General features: G+C 49.4%; 1 long non-coding RNA gene across 1 annotated transcript; it reads left to right on the plus strand.

The window, feature by feature from the left end:
- The first annotated feature begins 3,763 nt into the window (after positions 1–3,763).
- LOC134366386 (uncharacterized) lies at positions 3,764–8,470 on the plus strand. The gene is made up of 2 exons (XR_010022310.1): positions 3,764–4,115; positions 8,283–8,470. It is a non-coding gene; the product is annotated as an uncharacterized LOC134366386 (long non-coding RNA).
- The last annotated feature ends 7,253 nt before the right edge of the window (positions 8,471–15,723 follow it).

Here is a 15,723-nt window from a genome sequence, read left to right on the forward strand (position 1 = left end):
CCGAGGTTGTTTGGACCTGAGAGCCTTTGCACACAACCATGAACGATTCTCAAGAGCTGACTTCAAGAAATTTCCAGAGAAGGCTGCCTGCATGATGGTTCCAGCTGCTCTTTCTAGGTGGATTGAATCAGCCCATCAAATTCTGCCTCTGCACATTCCAAGGCCAGGGACTTTGGGGGGTGTTTGCTCATCTCTTGGGCAGAAGTGGAAAAACCAGTTTCCTCCATCCGAAGCAAGATGAGGCTATTCCAGTATGAGGGATTTTTCTTTGCACTGGATGATTCCTTTCTGCACAGGGAATGAGATTATTTGTTAAAATTACACACACACACACACACACACACACACACACAAAATGGCAAAATGAAAAAAAACTTAGACCAGAAGCAACTGAATTTGGACCAATACCGTTGATAAATCTAAATTGTCAAGAGAGATCTTAGGTTGCAATGTCAAATTCTTTATTAGGTTTTTCTGAAGTTCTGGCTCTTTCCTGCTATGGACAAGAATTGAGCAGTTTGTCCAATGACTGGGAAAGGAGCACCTGCCATGGTCTGACGTGATCTCTGCTAACGATGTCTCTCTGTCTAAACCCCTTCAAGTTCTGCAAGAGGCAGAGCAAGCCCCAGAGCCCAGGTCCTGGTGGTCATTAAGATGTTCAATCTTGTGCTGAACATTCCTGGTGACTTAATCAATAAAGACTGATTTCTAGCTAAATAAATAAAAGGGACTTTGTTGGAAAATAAATGAATAAATAAAAAATGAAAGCTCTGCAGGCCATAACGTCATAGGGTATAGGAAGATGGTACAGGCTTTATCTATTAGTCGGCTGATGTCTCTGTGGTGCTTTTATGCAAATGGCTTCTGGCCCCGCCACTTCTGCCTCTGTTGTTGCCTTTGCTCAGGTGCTTCCAGAGCTGGGCTTGGTGGGGACTGTCAATCCATGGCACAATCCAGTGAGCACTGCAGCCTCGGGGTGCCCAGTGAGGAGCATGGTGGCCAGCAGGGGCCCTGGGAGCCATCTCAAGGTGGCTCTGTGTGGAAGGGACTGTGACCGCATAAATACAGACTGCCAAACACAAACCCAAGTGTCCGCACCTCAACATCCCGCTAGCCACATCCCAAGGCACCTTCAGTGACCCATCCCACATGGACGGACGTGTTCTGGAGGTAAGTGTGGTCAGGATTTCTCATGTCTGCAAACTTTACCCAAATCTATGACCGTGAGCATTCATAGCCTCTTTCCAGAGTCTTGATAGGACCCATGGAAACCAGGGTCCCAGAAACTTCAGCTTACTTAGCTTTACTGTCGAGCCACATTGTTGTAAGTATTTGTTGAACTGAGTAAAAGACACGGGCCCAGCCCTTGAAGAGCTCAAGTCAAAGGGCAGAGACCCAACCTGAGGACCCCGGGCATCTTGTCCAACCTGGATTCCTAAGTCCACCTGAGGGTCGCCTGAGCAGTGGGGACCCTGGAGCTGACCTACCCAGGGTACGTCTTCACACTAAGATGCCTGGGCCCCAAGGCTTCCAGCTGAGAGCAGGACCTCCGTCCCTCCTTTCCAGAGCAGTGTGGCAGTTGTAAAAGGGGTGGGGCAGGTCTGTTCAGAGACTTGGTGGAGTCTGGAGGCCCAGATTCCTGAGCTCTGATTGGAAACCAGAGCCCTGTGGGACAGGAAAGGTTTTTCATGGACTCCTGGGGTGGGTGTGGGAGCCAAAGTCCTCGTGCAGGTGGCGATCACGATTTAACGTGCAGCTGGGGATGGGGCTGGTCAGCCTGAGAGAGTGGAGCCGCCGGTCCATGCAGCGGGCGTCCCCTCCAGCCGGAGGCTCTGCCTGTGTGGTCCAGTGGTCTGAGCTGCAGGCCGGCAGGCGGGCAATTTCAGGCACTTCTTTAGAAATCAACATGCTTCCTCCCAGGAGGGAGGTGGCCCTGGATGTTTTCTTTGGTGTCGTGCTGTTCTCTGCGGGCCCAGAGCCCAGACTGCGTTGGTGTGCTTACCCTGCCCTCCTACCCTGGCCTGGGCTCACCCGCCCCACCCCACGTCACAGCTCTGCAGGGTGAGGCCTCGTCTTCCCTGGGGATTCTGGTGGGCAGTGGAGCCTGGGCTGTGTCTGCCACCTGCACACATTGCTCCAGCTTGGCTGTGCCAGCTTCTCATGGAGCCGCCGGTGACCTGCACCATCTGGGACCTGGCTGTGCCGCCTGGTTGCTGCTGGGCCTTGGACTCCCCTGTGCTCTGCTCACACGACCGCTGGTCAGGGAAGTCTGCTCAGTGCCCAGGAACACCACCCTGCGGGGCACAGTAAGTGGTAATACTGTTAAGGACCCAGTGTCATGTGTTCTGTGCATTGAAGCCAACAGTAAGAGCAGTATCCACCCAGCGCACACGCCTGGCCATGAGGGGCAACGTGGAATCCTGGATAGCCTAGTCTCCCACTTGGAGACGTGTTCATGTGGCAGCCTTGTAACCCAGGGTCCAGGTTCTCCTAAATGTCCAGGCACTCGTGCTGCTCAAAGGTCTGAGGCGGGAAGAGAGGTGACTATAACCCTTTGCTCTGAGCTTCTGTTCTTGCAGGAGGTGGCAGGAACTTGTAAACCATGACGTACTAGACGACCCTCAAAATAGATCGGCTGAAACTGAAATACAGGCCCCAGAGATGAACTTTGGTGAGTCTCCACCCAAGGAGGAGCCAGGATCTCCACACCCGGGTGGCCCTGTTTTATGTCATGGGTCATCTGTGACAGGAATTTTCAATTTGTCATCTTTAGACTGTAACCTGTACTAGCCAAGGGCTCAGGGTTTAGCCTGTGTGACAAACTCCTGGGGTCCCGCTGTTGCCCAAAGGCCACGTTCCTTCCCTGGCTCAAATGTAGCTTTGGATTCAGGACTGAGCAGTGACTATGTCCCATAGTTGACCACTCCGAGTTGAACCAGCTGGCACCCTTCATCTATGTGAGGGCCTCAGCAAGGACCTGGAGGGGGTTAGGCAGGAACTCTGGCTATGGAAGACGACCCCTTTCCCTTGTCCAGGAGACACTGCTTTGGGGGCGATCCCCAGTGTTCTCCTTGCAGGTAATAAAGCCTTTTCCTCCCTCTCTGGTCATGATGGGTTTCGTGCTCTCCAGGGGGTGGGTCCCCGCCTTCCAGTAACCACCTCAGTCCTCGGGGATCACTAGCCGACTGTGGAAGTCCTCGGCTGGGCTCAGGTAGAACTCCACCAGGTAAGGGACAATGGCCTCTCTCCAAACAGGTTCCACTCCTGTTTCTCAGGAGGAGCTGGCTCTGGGCCTGTCACTGGTCATGAGAAGGGGCTCCCGACCTCTCAGCTGAGGCATCTGGGGATGACCAGACCGATCACAACGTCAGCCCGGAAGCTGAGAAGGGCTTCCCAGCTCCCAAATGAACCGGGATTCGGCCTCTTTAGGAACTAAGTCTTAAATCCTTTTCAGCATTTCAGTTCTTTGCACCTCCCCCAGACTTAGTTCCCCACATCTAGGGGATTTTCCGGTCACATGCTGACTGAGCTGCTATTTCATAAAACCCCAAATCCAAATCCCAAAGGAAAGTATCCTGAAAATCCTGATTCTGTAACGAGCTTGGTCTGGTACTTTCATTTCATGCAGATCAACTGCTGGGAAAGGAGTTAAGAGCGCTCCTTTCCCAGCTCGGCGGTGCCTTTGTGAGCAGCTCCGGATGTGCGTGGAGCTGTGACTCATGAGCCCTGGGTGTGGCCTGACAAGAGCAGCGGCCAGAGCGGAGGTGTGGGAGGAGGACACACACTCAGTCTGAAGCTGGCCATGACCTCCTTCCCTTCCAATCCTCCCTGGCCACTGCTGGGGACTGCCATTTGTGCCCTGCGGGAGCCCAAGGGAAAGTGCGGTCCCTGAGGACCCCAGCTGGCTGGTCTGGAAATGTCTGGGCCTGCAGCCTGCACAGGGCCTGGAGAGGAAGTCACCGGCGCTGGGTTTTCTTTGTCAGCGTGTGCCCCACGCACGTTTTTCTGTGCTGCAGTGGAAATCGGAGCTGCCATGGCCTTGCCGTCCTTCTAGGGAGCAGCATGCAGTGGGGCAGTGCGGGGAGCTCCACCCGAGATGCAGACTCCAGACGCAGGTGACTACTGCGGGGCCTTCTGAAGGTGCTGCTGCTTCTGCATATAATGTGGGACCCTTTCCTGGTGATTTTCAAGGCATCACGGAGAAAAGTCTAAGTACCAAAAGGACTAGAGTTGGGAAAAGGAAAATACAGTAGGTCCTAAGAAACTGTTGGTCCGCTTGACATTGCTTCCCAAAAGCTCCTGGGACAGATGGTTGAACTTATGATGTGTGACCCTTAGGAAGAGGGTACAGAGATTGCTGGGCATCTGCGCCAGGTCGGAGAGAGCAGCCCGTTCCAAACTCACCCTTTCCTTGTTTAGATAGAGATACTCAGTGAATCATCAGAAAAACCCCAGAGGGAACATTTAAGATTTTTTTCATAAGGTATTTGCCATAAAATCCTATATGTGAAAAAGAGAAATATGGGCTGTGTGGTAACACACTTGGACAAGTTGAACACTTACATTTATTTATTATTTTTTATTCCTATATTTATCATTACACAACGTGATCATTTTTCATGGCCATTTACCAATTTCCCGTTAATCCGCCTTCCCCCTGCCCCTTTACCACTTCTGGTGCCCTCAGTTCTAGTCTCTCCTTTTGAAAGTTCAATGAATTATTGTTATTGTTGTATTTTTCTTCTATTTTTTTTGTTTATCTGTTTATTTTTAATTTTTTCAGCTCCTACTTGTGAGTGACATCATGCAGTATTTCTCTTTCTGTACTTGGCTTATTTCACCTCACATAATTTTCTCCAAGTTTATTCATGTTGCTGCAAATAGCAGAATTTCATTCCTCTTTATGGCAGAGTAGTATTCCACACTACAGAGCAGTATTCCAAATGTGTAAATATACCACGTCTTCCTTACCCAGTCATCTGTGGATGGACATTTAGGTTGGTTCCAACTCTTGGCTACTGTAAATAGAGCTGCAATAAACATGGGGGTGCAGGTGTCCCTTCGACATGATGATTTCCATTCCTTTGGGTGTACACCCAGCAGTGGGATTGCTGGATTGCATGGTGGTTCTATCTGTAGTTCTTTGAGGAGCCTCCATGCTGTTTTCCATAATGGCTGCACTAATCTACAGTCCCACCCACAGTGTAGGAGGGTCCCCTTTGTCCACATCCTCGCCAGCAGTTGCTATTCTCTGTTTTTTTGATAATGGTCAGCCTAACTGGTGTAAGATTATGTCTCAGTGTGGTTTTGGTTTGCATCTCCCCAATGCTGAGCGATGTTGAACAGTTTTTCATGTGTCTGTTGGCCATTTGTGTGTCTTCCTTTGAGAAAAGCCTGTTTAGCTTCTTTGCCCAATCTTTAATTGGGATTCTTGTTTTTTTTTTCTTTACTGTTAAGTTGTTTGAGTTCTTTGTATATTCTGGATACTAATCCTTTGTCAGATGCGTAGTTTGTGAATGTTTTCTCCCATTCCTTAGGCTGTCATTTTGCTGTTAATTGTGTCTTTTGCGGTGCAGAAGCTTTTTAGTTTGATATAATCTCACTTGTTTATTTTTTCTTTTGTTGCCTTGTGCTTTTGGGGTCTTATTCATAACATCTATGTCAAGCCCTACTTCCTGAAGTATTTCCCGTATGTTTTCTTTTGTAGTTTTATAGTTTTGAGTCTTATATATGTCTTTAATCCATTTTCAGTTGATTTTGGTATATGTGAGACCTAAAACTCTTAAAAGAAAAGAGAGGGCAAAATCTTTATAACATTGAATTTGGCAATGATTTCTTGGGTATGACACAAAAGTCACAGGCAACAAACAAAAGAGAAAAAGAGACAAATTGGACTCCATGAAAATTTTAAAGATCTGTGCATCAAAAGACACTATCAGTAGAATCATAGGCAATGGACAAGATGGGAGAAAATATTTGCAAATCATGTATCTGATAAGGGATTAATTAATTAATATCCAGAAAACCCCTAAAACTCAACAACAACAACAAAACACACAAATGATCTGATTCGAAAACTGGCAAAGGACTTGAATTGACATTTCTCCAAAGAAGACACGCAAATGATCAATAAGCACGTGAAGATGCTCGGTGTCACTAATCATTGAAGGAACGCCAATCAAACGCTCAATGAGATGCCACCGCTCACCCACGAGGATGGCCACTGTACAGAAAAGCAAACAAAAAAGCCCCAGAAAATAACAAGTGTCGGTGAGGACGTGGGGAAATTGGAACACTTGTGCCTGCTGATGGGGATGTGAAATGATACAGCTTCTGTCAAAATCAGTGTGGCAGTTTCTCAAAAAATTAAAATACAATTACCACGTGATCCAGCACTGTCACTGCTGGGTACATTCCCAAAAGAATCGAAAGGATCTCGAAGAAATATTCATACCCCTATGTTTATAGCACCGTTACTCACAAACAGCCAAAAGGCAGAAGCAAGAGTCGTGTCCATTGACAGATGAATGGAGAAGCCACATGTGGTGCAGCAGCTGGTGGGACACGATCAGCCTCGGAAAAGAAGGAAGTTCTGACACGTGCTGCAATGCGGAAGGGCACTGAGGACATTGTGCTAAGTGAATTAAACCAGTTACAAAAAGACATATACGAGGTACCTAGAACAGGTAAATTCATAGAGACAGAAAATGGAATAGTGGTTACCAGGGACTTGGAGAAAAGAATGCAGAGTTTCTGTTTAATGGGGACAGAGTTTCAGTTTCAGATGATGAAAAAGCTCTGGAGATGGGTGGTGGTGTTGTTTGTACAACAAAGTTACTGAATTCTACACTAAAAAATGGTTAAAATGATACACTTTGTTACGTATACTTTATCACCACAACAAAAAATCATTTGCATTTTACAAGTTAACACCAATCCTTACAGAGTTTCAAGTTTCTTAATCAATGGCTCAACAGAGGCACGTTGCTCTAGAGCAGTGTTTCTCAAGCTCGGCACTACTGATATTTGGGGCCAGATAATTACTTGTCATGGGCATTGTCCTGTGCCTTATAGGGTATTTAGGAGCACGTCGGCACTCTTCTCGTTAGATGACAGTAGCAGCCCTACCCTCAGCTGTGACAACCAAAAATGTCTCCAGACATTGCCACATTCTCCCTGGATACAAAATCACCACCAGTAGAGAATGACTCGTAAGAGTTCTGGGAATCCTGACTCAGTCCCTGATCCTGACAGTTGTCTGAGCAGCATCAGCTTGGAAGTCCAGAGTCACAAATCTGTCCCTTGAGGTATCAATAGTTAGAGGTGTCCGGTGCAGTCCTTTCCACCAACACCCCGAGACAGCCCTTCTTTGCTGCAGATTAACTTTCTAGAGTCTGAAGCTTAGAGAAGAGCCAGTCTCACCTCAAGGAACCAGTTTCCTTCCTAATGTGCATGAAATATTTTTAAAAATCGATTGAGCTCTTAAATAGACAAACAAGATTATCAACCCAGTTCTTTCTTGCATGTCATGTGGTAGAGAACAGACCCTGTCATCATGCGATAAGATCACAGAAGGGTTAGAACATAAAGCCAGGACCCTAATCATTGCTGCCACCACTGGGGAGTGACTTCCTGAACTTACTGAACAGAACCAGAAACAAACTTGTCTAAGGACCAGAAACAAAAATCATGGGATGGCGTGGGAGGGGGCAGAGTCCAGGAAGATAAATTCTATGACCACTTGGGATGCACCCCAGGAGCCAAGAAAAGGTGGTCCTGGATTAACTGACCCGAGAAGTGCACTTACTTCAGCAATGAAGTTTATTGGGTTCTGGAAATTGAGTCCTCTTGGACGTCCCAATGGGATCTCCAAAACCATCAAATTATATACGTATATATGAAGGTACTTCAAAAAACTTTGTGGAAGCTTTTTGTATTTGTATTATCTTTTAATTTCATTTTTCCATGAACTTTTTTTTTTTTTTTAAGATGCGGTAAGGGCATCTTAACCCTTGGCTTGGTGTTGTCAGCACCACGCTCAGCCAGTGAGCGAACTGGCCATCCCTATATGGGATCCGAACCCGTGGCCTCGGTGTTATCAGCACCACACTCTCCTGAGTGAGCCACGGGCCAGCCTTTCCATGAACTTTTTGAGGTACTCTCATACTATGGGCTGAATTGCATGTTGAAACCCTAACCTCCAGTGTGAATGTGTCTGGAGAGAGGGCTGTGAGATGTTAAAGATTAAATGAGGTCATAAGTGTGGGGTCTTGATCTCATAGGGCTGCACCCTCATAAGAAGAGGAAGCGACATCAGAACTCTCTCTCCACCACGTGAGGACACAGTGAGACAGGGGCCATCCACAGGCTGAGAAGAAAATCCTGAACCAGAAACAAACCCTGCTGGCACCTTGGTCCTGGACTTCCAGCCTCCTGAACTGTGAGAAATAAATTTCTGTTGTTCAAGCCACCCAGTCTATGACATATTGTTATGGTAGCCAAGCAGACTAATGCAGTGTGACTCCCCCAAAAGTATCAGCATGACTCTCCTGCAAATACAGAAAGATTTATCTTAACCCATCGGTGAGGGGATCAGCCTGGAAGTAAAGCTGGGTCTCTGCTAGATTTTAAGTGTGTGACCTACGTCAGCTCCACATTTCCTCACTACTCACGTGTTCCTTAACGTCCTGAGACCTGGCTTTTATCCCATCACGTTATTAAAGCCTCAGCTTGACGCTCCCCGTCGAGCCCTTCCATTGCGAGCTCCACTTTTTCCTCATGTCTCGCTCTCCTGATTCACGGTGCACTAGTCACACCGTTCATTTGCAGTTAGAAGACGTGACCCGCTTCTCTGCCCGCCCCTCTGCCCACGCCTGTTCTTTGTCATTGTCCCACCCAACCTGGAGGCCTCCCAAGGGTAGGGCCATCGTGCTGTGGGCTCCCGTGTGGGGAGCTAAGTAAATGCAGACGCATTTCTAGCGACTTCATAAACGGCGATGTATCCAGTCCTCACAGGAACTGCTGCCAGGTCTGTTTTATGCTGAGTGACACTGAAGCACAGAGAAGTTAAGTTACTTGGCGAGGGTCACACAGCAGCAAAGCCGAGACTCAGACTCGGGCAGTCTGGCCCCACAGCGTGCTGCCTCCGCCTTCTCTCTGCTCTGCCCCTTACTCCTCAGCCAGCGTCCTTTGGTCGTAACCCTCCCTCTGCACAGCATGAGTTTTAACCCTGGAGTCAGCCCCACCCGAGCTCCACCTCGATCTCTGCTACTTACTAGCTGTGTCATCTCGGTCAAGCTATTCATTAGGTCTAGTCCTCAGTTTCCTCCCCTGTAAGGTAGGCTTCATTCTATTTCACAGACTTGCTGTGAGAACTAGTTGAGCTGATGTGGGTAAAATGCCTGACGTGCAGCAGGCACTTGATACCAGTCCTAGGAGGTGTCTCATTACATACCGTTCATCTTGGCACTACAGGAACAACCTTTTCCTGAGACCCATAAGCCAGCATGGGGGACGTTACTGGCAGGCAGATGCTTTGTACATTTATGTACATTTATTTTATCTAGGGAGAGAGTCCACAGCGTTTATCATATTCTCAAGAGAGTATGGGATCCCCCAAAGTGGGGAACCGCTGAGCTTCAAATGAACCTGGAGGCTGAGAGCTGGGTCTTTCACGTTTCCTGTCCCCGCACATGGGGGCCCACAGCTGTCTCCCGCTGCTGTGCCTGGGATTGAATCCCCACCGGAACCCAGCAGCTCTGCAAGGCAGGTCAGTGGGACTCTGGTGCTGCCAAGCCTGTCTCCGTTCCACACAAAGATGCCCCCTGTGAAAAGATTTCCCGAATCACTTCTGTTGTCCAAAAGCAGTGTTTCAAAGCCGAGTATTCCAAATGCCGTGTTGGGAAAAGTTACTGGCTCCATTCCTCAAACTGCACGGTGATGTCTACTGCTAAATGTGGCAGGTGCATTCTAACCTTCTCTGCCCTTGAGTACTTAAAATAATAGCAGCTACCATGTAAAGAATGAAACACAAAATTCATTTTTATTTTTACCCATGGCTTGTGGTTTGTTTATTCCTCTCCTCAATTCAAAAAGGATATTTAAACACTGATTTCCAATTAAAATACTTACCACATCTTAACTTCCTATGTGAGATCTGTATAGTTTTATATTATACACCTGCAAGTCTCATTGAATTAAAAAAATGCTAACCTTTTACATTCATCCTGGAGAATTAATAGCATTTTTCGAACAGGTGAAAAAGGATTTAAGTAAGCTTCCGGAAATACACATAATACAAGAGGACAAAAATCGGTACAAGTAGGAATTGGAACAAGAAAAAAATAAGGGTAAAAAGAGAATGAAGCCGTGGTAGGTTAGTGCACAGAAGTAGGCCATAGACCTGGCTCTGCACGTTCCAGCAGTCAGAGCAAAAGAAAAACACTGAACTTGCAGTGTCCCAAAGGTAAAAAGCAAGTCAGCTTCTCAATAAAGGGCCACAACAAATTTTTCCTATGTGCTTCACGAAGGGGATAGTGGGGGAAGTTGTGGCCTGGTTCGTGTTACCTCCTCAGCACGGATTTCAGAGGGTTTCATCTGGCTGTTTCTGGTAGCGTGAGGCCAATACCCCGACAGCGAGTGCAGTTCAGAAAAGGCAGTTCTGCAAGGGGCCAGAGCACAGCTCTCACAGTCCACTGCTTTCTAATGGCCTGGCTAGAATGCAAGAGAAATGTAGAATTTGGAATATTTAGTGCAACGGGGCAAGTGTACATCCACTGGGCAATCCTCCATGAAAGTGTTTCCTTGCTTCCAACATAAGAGAGCTGGAGACTGTCCTCTCTGGTACGGAGGCTGCAGTGCAGACATGCTGTGCTGCTGCAATGAATGCACAGAGAACGTCCATCCTCTCGTGACAAGTATGAAGCCTCGTAAAAGATGGGCCCCCTGATCTGCAGGGGGCTGGGCTGATGGAGAACATGCAGGTGGGACCATGAATTTCCTCAGAAATGCAAATGTCTAGGCAACCAGGTGTCCCCAGCGCAGCTGAAGGGGACTGCACAGAGAACACACGGCTGGCAGATTGCCATGGTAATCACGCTGCTCTTCTGCAGCTGATGGCTTATTATCTAGTAGTCAAGGTAACGGGGAGACGTTTCCTTCTTTGTTAGGTAGATCCAAGACTGGGAAAGTCAGGGAAGGGGGACTGTCCTGGAGGGAGACAGAGAGGGAGGGAGTGGGGGGCACAGAGAGAGAGAGGCAGAGGGAGGGTGGGTGGAGAACTCACCTTGTCCAGGAAAGACACTAGGGAAAAAGGCCTTGGGGGGGAGGAAGGGCGGAGACATGGGGGGCTGGGGGGCTGGGGGGCCTTCGCCTGATGGAGGACGGGTCAGTCCTGGGGCCGAGCTGCTTTTCAGGAGGAGCTCAGCCGGAGCTCGTGGTCAGAGACTGTGGCCAGTGGGTCCTGGCGCAGAACTTGTCTTTGCATCTCCCAGGTGAAGGCCTTAGGGCAGTTCTCCTGGGGGTCCAGAAGCCCCAGGCAGGTGGGAGTCCTGGTATCCATGGAGCGGGTGGCACTCTCTGCCCCACAACCTCTTCTCTTTCACAGGGATCCAGGCCACCCAGGCCGGGGAGTTGACCCACTCTTCTTGGTAGGAACTCAAGTTAAATACTTTTGATTTTGATCTTTTTCTGCAGCAGGTGTGGCCTTCAGAAATAAGGTTATGACTGCCGGGAATAATCCTGTAAAACAAATGCACACTGAAGGTCTTGTCCCTGTGTAATTTTTCTACGTGATAATTCCTGGCTGTGTCCATTGCAGACAAGAGGGGGGAAAGGGCAGTTAACTAGTACTGAGCTGTGTGTGAGGTTTGTTTGCTTTTCTAAGTCCTTTCTTCCCTCATCTCATTTAGGCATCTGGATCAGCCCGGGAGCCCTGCCAGCCCCCTCCTGGCCTCGGGCGTGGTCCCCCATCAGCCATGGACTCGGAAGCCCCGTGGGTGTGTGGGTGCCATGGCTGTTAGGCCTGCCATGGCTGCAGACTCTCTGTTTTAGTTTTTGGTCTTTTCTCTCTGCAGGTCCAAGAAGTCACTTGATGCTTGTGACTGTGTTCCTATTTGGGACACTGCTGGTCAGCCCCAACCAAGGGCATAAGGGAGTGACATGTGAGACACTGTCTGATAGACAGGACTCACCCTGGTGACTGGTTGCATGTGGGGTGCCTGGTCTCAGAGATGAGCTGACGTTCTGACCCTGCGACTGCAAGAATGGAAATGCCATCTACGGAAATTGGGAACACAGAAGCAGGGGGTGGGGGGGAGGGCGGGACAGACAAGAAAAAGGTAGGAATGCACCCTGAGCAGCAGGTGCTGCACGCCATGCACATGGAGGTAATGGCCAGTAAGTTGCAAGAGCGGTCTGCACCTCCAGAGAGGGGCCACTTGTGGAGATATTGGTGCCACAGTATAAAGAGGTGACTGCTGCCATGTGGTCACCTGTGCAGAAACAGGATGGGACGGCCACTGAGGGAGTGCCAGAGGCTTGGGGGAGGGCTCGGGAGGTGGGAGAGGAGGACCTCAGCCTGTGGAGCTCCTGTCCCTGTGGGGCCGCTGATCCATGGCTGGCCAAACGTAGTCACTAGCAGGCTTTCTCAGGTTAAACCTGTACGCCAGTGTAGCAAACATACATTATTTTTGTACCATCTTCCAGGAGCCCAGCACCAGATCTTCCTGTCTACTGGCTCCTGGTCTCCACCGCTGGAGCCCTCCAGAGCTGCCTCCATGCACAGCTCCCTCTACCAAAGCTGGGGCAGGGGGAGAGCCTGCAGCCTGGCCTCTGGGTCCCCTTGGGGTCTGCCCATTTCCCACCCTGTCCATTTCTTCTGTGAGCTCCTCAGGCCATTCCTAGAAGTCCCCTCTTGCTTAAGAAACCCTTCCCAAGTCTGAAACATTTGTCAAAGCTCAATCTGGTCACCTCTGCTTGTTGGTCCTGATTCCACCTGCAGAACACGATGCCAGCGTGCACATGGGACAGTGTTCCAGTGCTGTACCAACAGGGGATGCTTCAGAGGGAGGATTCACTCCTCTGACGTAGAAACACAACTTTAAAGATGCTGTGTATGACTCTTAGAGTCCTTAACAACCATCCTTCACTTTGGAGAGCTATGTCCCTGAGGGGGTCCCCACAAGTGCTGTTATGCTTGGCCTTTCCCATCCCGTTCTTGTTGTTTAAGACAAACAGATGGGCACATGCTCTCCGCTCCTCCCTGTTCCATGTGGTTCTCCGGGCTGTCAGTCCATCCCAGCCTCCCACCCTATCTCCATCTGCAGGGACGGGCATGTGACCTGGGCTTGGCCAGTCCTATCACTTGTACCCCAAGCTGAGCCTGTGACTGAAGAACCCTTCCCTGTAATCAGAATGCCAGCTGCAGATGCTCAGTGAAGGCGACACTTTTGGGGCGACGAGTGGCACTTTCTCCGGTGGCAGCAGGGCAGCCCTCAGCAGGAAGGCCGAGCTCCAAGACTGGGAGAAAGAAAGAGTTCCCATGACATTGATTGAACCCCTGGGTCTAGCTCTGCCTGAGCCAGTAGACACCCTTTCTGTTTAAGCTAGTTTGAATGATTTTTTTGTCACTTCCCAGTGGATAAGTCCTGACATAATCACACCTTTAAAAACTGGAATGAAAGCGATACATTTTAATTATGGAAAAGAGGAACAAGTAAAAAAAAAATCATTCCTCATCCTATTTTTTAGTTATACAAAAGTGCTATCATACCGTCTATTTCCTCGTGTGTGTGGATGGGCCATGCATTGTAAGACACCCCAGCATTCCTCCAGCCAGATGCAGGCCCCCCTGCAATGTGAGGGCACCCCTCCTCTCATGCAGAGGTGGATCCCTCTCCCAAGACTCAGCCTGGCAACTTAGCCGGACGTTAGAACGGGGCAGGTGCCTATGGCGTTGACGCCAGTCTAGCCTTCTGGAGGGTGCCACCTGGTCAGCCCAGCCCCCAGCCAGGCACGTGAGGAAGCCCCCTGGACCCTCCCAGCCCAGCTCCTTCTCCAACTCAACGCCCCCGCGGAGGAACTGTCTGGCTGACCCTGGATCCCAGCCTTTCACGTTTTGGAATGAATCGTGCCGCAAAACTTACCCCAACTGTTACCGACAGGTCAGGCTCGGCTTGCCCTCTCACCTTAAACAAATGACCTGAAAGTCCACAAGTTGATGCAAGGATTGGAAGGTTTATTCAGATTACCGGTACTCAACTAAGTGTCTAACCCAGCAAACAAAGAGAAAAGAGGAGCAGTGGGGTCCAGTTTAGCCTCGTCCCAATCAGCGGGGCCAATGTATTCCATTAACAGTCTTTGATAAAAGCAGTTCTCCCCACTGTTTTCAGCATAAAGAAGAAAAGTACGGACTTGATTTAAATCAGAAAAACAAAGCGTAGCTGGGAGCTCTCCAGGGTGCACCTATGCAGACGTGGATACAATCCAACCAAACAGAAGAAGGCTCAGAAAATCAGAGAGAGCTAAAGAGAATAAAGTATTGCCTTGTCAGAATTTAGGCCAGGGACTCCAGGAGAGATCTACCAGCAGCAGAGACCTGTGAGCAAAATAGTCCCAGTGGCCACTTGCCTCTTGCAGCTGGAGTCTTTTATGGTGTCTAAAGTTTTCCAATTTTTGCCAGTGATTAAATTAGGCTCTGATTCCAAAGTCACATAAATAGACAATGTACCCAAGTAGTAAGGCAAGCAACTGCTTTATTAAAAGAGGAGATGGACTTATGCATAAGGGAGGTAGCGACAGTAAGGCCAGCCCCCGGAGGGGAGCTGTTCAGGGTCTTTTACAGGGAAAGGAGTTAAGGGGTGGCAGGCCAGCGTCACTGGAGGTGGTCCGTTCTGTCCTTCCTGGCTGTGTCATGGGCGCATGCTCAGTAGGCAGCGCTGTTCATCATTGTCGCCCCAGGAGGGTCATTGTAGCAGTCACCTTGATGCTTTGTGCACAGGTGGGAATTCCTAATGGGGTCTTAAGGTTAATCTGTAACTTTTACAATTATAGTAAACAAGCCTTGCGGAGGGGGTTTGCAACTCAGTAAATATTTGTTTCCTCTCTTATCTGAGTCTGTTTTGTCAGGGCAGCCCATGGGATGATAATTTGCCCTGACGGGGTCTCATGACAGGAGTGGGAAAGTAACAAAGTGTCCTCTGCAGGGAAAATGGAGTCAGTTTGGTTCAAAAGCCCAGCCTTGCTCTGTTTCACAGCAACCTGTGTCCGGTGCTTACACAACTACCCGCAACCATTTCCCCAGGTTTATTATAAATTATATATATATTATAAATTATTATAAATTCCCCAGGTTTATTATGTTCTTTTGGTTGCAAACATCAGAAACCAACCCCGGCCAGCTGAACCCAAAGGGAAATAAGCGCATTAGCGTTTTTCCAGGGACATCAAGGAACAGGAGGCGAAGCTGGGCAGGGAGCAGCCAGGGAGCAGCCAGGGCCGCTGCGGGCACGTCCGCCGGAGGGTCCGGGAAGGGGCGTCCGCCGGCTCCGGGGCTGGTGGCTCCAGTTCTCAGACCCGCCCGTCGCACAGGGCCGTGCCCGCTTCGCGGTGGTTGAGATGAAACGCGAGCGAGGGCGGGACGCGGACACGCGGGGAGGCAGGTGGCCCCGGCGCAGGCGGGCCGGGCCACTGTCATCCGTGGACACCTGACGCCCGGGACGCCTC

This window comes from Cynocephalus volans, chromosome 18 (assembly GCF_027409185.1).
Source record: "Cynocephalus volans isolate mCynVol1 chromosome 18, mCynVol1.pri, whole genome shotgun sequence".
Taxonomy (NCBI): Eukaryota; Metazoa; Chordata; class Mammalia; order Dermoptera; family Cynocephalidae; genus Cynocephalus; species Cynocephalus volans.